This window comes from Phaseolus vulgaris, chromosome 9 (genome assembly GCF_000499845.2).
Source record: "Phaseolus vulgaris cultivar G19833 chromosome 9, P. vulgaris v2.0, whole genome shotgun sequence".
NCBI lineage: Eukaryota > Viridiplantae > Streptophyta > Magnoliopsida > Fabales > Fabaceae > Phaseolus > Phaseolus vulgaris.
Window position 1 is genome coordinate 13,362,741 of NC_023751.2, and position 6,661 is coordinate 13,369,401.

Genomic DNA, 6,661 nt, shown 5'->3' on the forward strand with positions numbered 1-6,661 from the left:
ACTACCAAGTCCTACTTTTTTAGGTTTATTTTTTAAAAAAATGATATAATGACAACCTTGTTCTAGTATACAATTCTCTTTCTTTACTTAAAATTTCAACTTTTGTATGAAATGATAAAAATACCCTTTTTTATATCATAAATGAAGAGTTGTATAGTGGAGCAAGTTGTCCATATATCATTGCTCTATTTTTTTAAGGGTTTAGGATTATGATATTTTGACACTCCTTACTCCACCCTACACTCACAATAAATATTAAAATTTGTAAAATACAAGTCAAATACAAAATGTTTCAAAGTTAAAAAAATTATAAATTTTTATAAATAATTAAAATATTAATATTTATTGAAGTGTAACAAACATTTTTGTTTTTTTAACTCTTCATTTTAACCTCTACTAGTTTTATTAACCCGCACAGGAAAGAAATGTAGAATATTAATTATTTATAAACCACTATTAATATATTAATAAATAAATAAGTTATTTTAATTTATATCAGTGAATAATTGGGTTTTTTTGTTTTAAAAAACACGTATGAAGATTCTTGTAACGCCACGTGTAAAATTTTTTACTTTTAGTAGACTAATTTTTTTTAACTTGAAAAAATTGTGGCAGAGTGAGACTTGACAAAACTTTCTGTTCCATTGTATTAAGTATATATTTTTTATGACTAGCTTCAAAAAATTTAAAAGTTTTTGTTTAAATAAACACTCAGAAAATATCTTATAATGTCAAGTGTAAAAGTTTAATGCTTTTATAAAATTATTTTCTTGTTTAATTGCACGCGAAAGAAATATATTATTTTAATTATTTATGAAGTTTTATTTCATAATTTTAAAGCATAATGTTAATTATAATTATAAGTCATATGTTAATCATATTTAGACAATTAGTTTGGTTGTTAAAAAAAATTGTAGAAACAATATTTTAGTTTGAATTCTCCTTTTTAAAAGTCGTGTATAAATAAATGAGTAATTAATTTAACATATTGATGTTATTATTTTTTTAATCATCAAATTTCCTTCCATATTATTATTATAATATTATCTAGTGCATTTATTTAATACAATCATTATTAAAACAATTTTATTGTGATATTATTATGTTAAGTTCTGCTTCTAAAATAATTTTATTGTTTTTTTTTAAGTCATTTAACCTATATAAATTCTTTCATCCCACTCTAAGTTTTGTTGATTTATTTGACACATTTTTTTCTCTATTTTGTATAAAAATACAATCTATGTAATTATATATATATATATATATTTAAATGTAAATAAAAAAAATAAAAAAAAAATACACAACCATATTAATATATAAAAAATAAACATCAACAAATGCGAATAAATATAAAAAAACTAAACATACTAAAATTAATATAAACAATACATAAACATAACTAATACACATAAATAAATAAAATTGTTCAAGTATCAACAAATTGAAACAAATTTTGAGGAAAGTAAGTAACAATAAATAGTTATGTAAAAAAGAGGAGTCATCCTACAAGTCGAATAATTCGAATTTCATTATTTGGTATGTTAACCTATCTATCAAAATCAATTTTATCGTCTTCTTTGAAGTCATTTAACATACAACAATTCTTCAATCCCATTCCAAATTTTGTTGATTTATGTGACACTTTTTTTTCACTTTTTTTGTATAAAAATATAATTTATATAAATTATATATATATATAATTATAAATGTAAATATAAATAAAAAAAATTACAAAGCTAATATTAATATATAAGAAATATACATAAGCATATACGAATAAATAAACAACTAAACATAATAAAATTAATATAAACATAAATAATACACATACACAAATTTCGAGGAAAATTAGTAACAATAAACAGTTATGTAAAAAAAAATGATTTATTCTAAGAGACGAATTTCATTATTTGGTAGGTTAACTTCTCTTTCAAAAACAATTTTATAGTCTTCTTTGATGTCATTATACTTATAGAAGTTTTGTTGATTTATTTAACGTGTTTTCTTTCACTATTTTGTATAAAAATATAATTTACATAATTATATATATATATATATGTATATATACATGTAAATTTAAATAAATAAATAAATTGCAAAGCAAATATTAATATATAAGAAATTTACATCAACATGTATGAATAAACAAAAAAACTAAACATATTAAAATTAATATAAACAATGCATAAAGATAAATATATTACACGTAAATAAATAAATTGTTCAAGTATCAAGAAATTGACACAAAATTTAGGAAAGTAAGTAACAATAAACAATTATGTAAAAACATTATTTGGTATGTTGACATCTGCTTAAAAAACCATTTGATCATCTTCTTTGAGGTACTTTAACATACATAAATTCTTCTATCTCCACTCCTAGTTTTTCTAACCTATGTTTTGCACGGGAAAGAAATGCAACCCAACTTGCAAGAACCTGTGAGGAGCAATAACAAATAATGATAGCAACAAAAACACATTAAGGAAGACATAGAAATTTTAACGTGGAAACCTTCTCAATGTGAGAAGTAAAAACCACGGATACAAGTCACTCAATTAAGCTCCACTATGATCAAAATTAAGGTTATAAAAGAGTCTTAAATCACAACACAAATTATGCTTAATAATCAGTTAAATAGCAAGACAACATAAATGAAATAGAAAACAATAAACCAAAAATTCACAAAACTGCGGTTACCGTACACTACCTATATTTCACTATTAACAATCTGAAAGATGAAATTAATATATAAATAAATTATTCTAATTTGTGTCTAGTGAATAATTTGGGTCTTTTTTGTTCCATGAAACACGCATGAAGTTTCTTATAGTGCCACGTGTAAAAGTTAATGCTTTTAGTGAAATATTATTTTTTTTCTTCAAAAAATTGTGGAAGTGAGACGTGTTAAGTATAGGTTCGTTTTAGGGCTAGCTGAAGAGTTTGGGTTCTTTTTGTTCCAAAAACCATTTAGGAAGTGTGCCTTATAGCGCCACGTGTAAAAGTTTTTGCTTTTAGTTTTTACTTCAACAAATTGTGTTAATGAGACATGACAAAACTTTATGTTTGTGTTTCATTGAAATATATTAAGTATACATTGGTTTTAGGGTTAACTAAAAAATTTTGAAATTTTTTGTTCGAATAAACATTCAGGATTTGCCTTATAACTTTATGCTTTTATTAAAAAAAAAATTCATTGCACACGAAAGGAATATATTATATTAATTATTTATGGAGTTTTATTTCGTAATTTTAAAACATAATGTTAATTATAATTATAAGTCAGATGTTAGTCATATTTAAACAATTAATTTATTTGTTAAAAAAATTGTAGAAACAATATTTTTTTAAAAAATTTCCTTTTTAAAAGTCGTATATAAATAAATAAGTAATTAATTAAACATTATTTGTTAGACGTAATGTATAACAGTTGCTTTTTTAATCATAATTTTTTCTTGCATATTATTATTATGACATGAGCTGGTCCATTTATTATTTAATATAATTATTATTAAAGTTTGATTTTAAAATTGTTATAAGACTATAGATGATACTTTGTTAACTTTTAAATCCTACAAATTTTTTTATCCTTGTATTTACACAATAAGCAGCGTGTTCTTAAGAGTGTTTTTCAAATGCAGTTGTAACAAAGAATTTAAAGTTAGTATAATCTCAAAAACATAGAATGGTAGTTTGGGAAGAATCTATGACAAAGTGCGGAAGACAACTATAAAAATTAGTTTTGAGAAAAGTATGGGATATTCTAGAAATTTTATTTATTTAAAATTTTCATTTAAGTAGGACATTAAATAATCCAGAATTAGTATTTATTAAGGTTTTGATTAATTTAAGAATTTTATTTATTTTAGATATTTTATTTAAGTAAAACATTAAATAATTTATGATTTGTATTTGTTTAAAAGTTGAATAATTTAAGAATTTAATTTAATGTAAATTTTTGTTTAATTCAGTAATTTAGGATTTATAATTTTCTATTATTTCAAATAATTTATAAATTTTATTTATTGTAAAATTTTATTTAAGTATGACATTCAATAATTTAGGATTTTTATTTATTGTAATTTTTTATTTAAGCATGATATTAAATAATTTATAATTTGTATTTATTTAGGATTTTGAATAATTTAGTAATTTAATTTATTTCATATTTTATTTAAGTAGAACATTAAATCGTTTAGATTTTGTATTTGTTTTATATTATTATTATTATTATTATTATTATTTAAGTAGGAAATAAAATAATTTAGAATTTGTATTTATTTAAAAATTTGAAAAACTTGGATAATGATATTAAATAATTTAGGATATAATTTTGGACATGTATTTATTTAAAAATTTGAATAATTTTACAATTTATTTTATTTTAGATTTTTTTTAAGAATGACATTACAAATTTTTTGAGTTTTATTAATTTAGGATTTTGAAAAACTTAGAAATTTTAGTTAATTTAAATTTTTATTTAAGTAAGAAATAAAATAATTTCAGATTTTATATTTATTTAAAATTTTAAAAAATTTAAAATTTTATTTATTTGAAATTTTTATTTAAGTATGACATTAAATAACTTACTACTTGTCTTTATTTAAGATTTTGGATATTTTATAAATTTTATTTATTTTAAATTTTCATTTGAGTAAGACATTAATAATCCAGAATTAGTATTTATTAAGATTTTGAATAATTTAAAAATTTATTTATTTTAAATATATTATTTAAGTATGACATTAAATAATTTATAATTTATATTATTTTAAAAGTTTGAATAATTTAGAAATTTGTTTATTTAGAAATTTATTTTATTTCATATTTTAATTTAAGTAGAACATAAATCATTTAGATTTTGTATTTATTTTGGATTATTATTTAAGTAGAAAATTAAATAATTTATAATTTGTATTTATTTAAAATTTTGAAAAACTTAGAAAAATTATTAATTTTACATTTTTAGTTAATAATATGACATTAAATGATTTAGGATATGGATTTATTTAGAATTTAGAATAATTTAAGAATTTTATTGATTTTCTATTTTTTTTAAGAATGACGTTAAAAAAATTTGGATTTTTTTATTTATTTAGGATTTTGAATAATTTAGTAATTTAATTTATTTCATATTTTTATTTAAGTGAATGATAAATCATTTAGATTTTATACTTATTTTAAGATTATTATTTAAGTAGGAAATAAAATAATTTATGATTTGTATTTATTTAGGATTTTGAAAAATGTAAAATTTTTATTAATTTTAGGTTTTAGTTAATAAAGATATTAAATAATTTAGGGTATGGATTTGTTTATAATTTTGAATAATTTAGGATTTTTATTGATTTTTTATATTTATTTAAGAATGTTAAAAAGTTATGGATTTATATTTATTTAAGATTTTGATAAACTTAACAAATTTATTTATTTAATTTTTGTATTTAAATAAGAAATAAAATAATTTAAGATTTTGTATTTATTTAGGATTTTTAAAAAATTTAAAATTGTATTTATTTGAGATTTTTATTCAAGTATGATATAAAATAAGTTAGAATTTGTGTTTATTTAAGATTTTGAATAATTTAGAAATTTTATTATGTGCAGATTTTGAAAATAACTTTCCTTAGTTATGTTATTAAACTTTTCATATATCAAACTATACAAAATTTGATTCTACACAGATACGACTTACACGAGGAGTGGAGATTGATCACACTATACACAATTAGGGTGTGTTTGAATTAGAGGGTGTGGGGGAGTGGAAATTTGAGGGTGAGTGGGAGTGGAAGTGTGAAGAAAGTTGAGGTTGTTTGGATTAGGGTATGTTAGAGTAGATATGTGAAGAAAGTTTTTTGAAATTTGTGAGTGATGTGATAGTTGTAAGAATATTGTAAATCATTTTGAATAGTAAAGTTTGTAAGATTACAATTTTACCCTTGTATATAAAAAAAATAAAATAATGATTAATCCTATTTCATATTTTAGTTAATTATAATTTAAAATTAAATTATAATTTTATTATTTAACATTTTATTAATTAAAATTTATTTTTTATTTAAGTTCATTTATTTACATAATTTTAATATTATATGTGAATTTTTAAATTATGTTATGTTATATATAGAAATATATAAAAAAAATTAATTAAGTATTTTAGATGATTAATATTATTTATTATTATATAAATTTCTTTTTTATAAATAATTATATATATATTTTTTATTATTAATAAAATTATTAATGTTTAATATAAATAAAATAAAATAAAAATAATAATAATAATTATTATTATTATTCTTTATTAAAATTATTTGATTTGCATTTATTATTATTATTTTATAAATTAATTTTAAATCTTATTATTATTTTAATATTTATATTAATAGTATTAATAATACTTTACATTATTATTATTTATTTGGGTATACACAATTTATTTAAAAAAATTAAATGATTTTAATTAGCTTTTGTGGGTAAAAATGTAATTTAGAGATGTCTAGCTGGCTTTCTCTTCTCCCCTTGAGCTTTCTCTTCATCAATGAGAAGCTCAAAAATTCATCCAACTTCCCTTTCCACTTCCCTTCTCCCTCCTCCATCAGTGGAAGCAAACATGAAGCACCTCCTTATTTCCGTCGTCGTGCACAATACTCATGCGGATCCA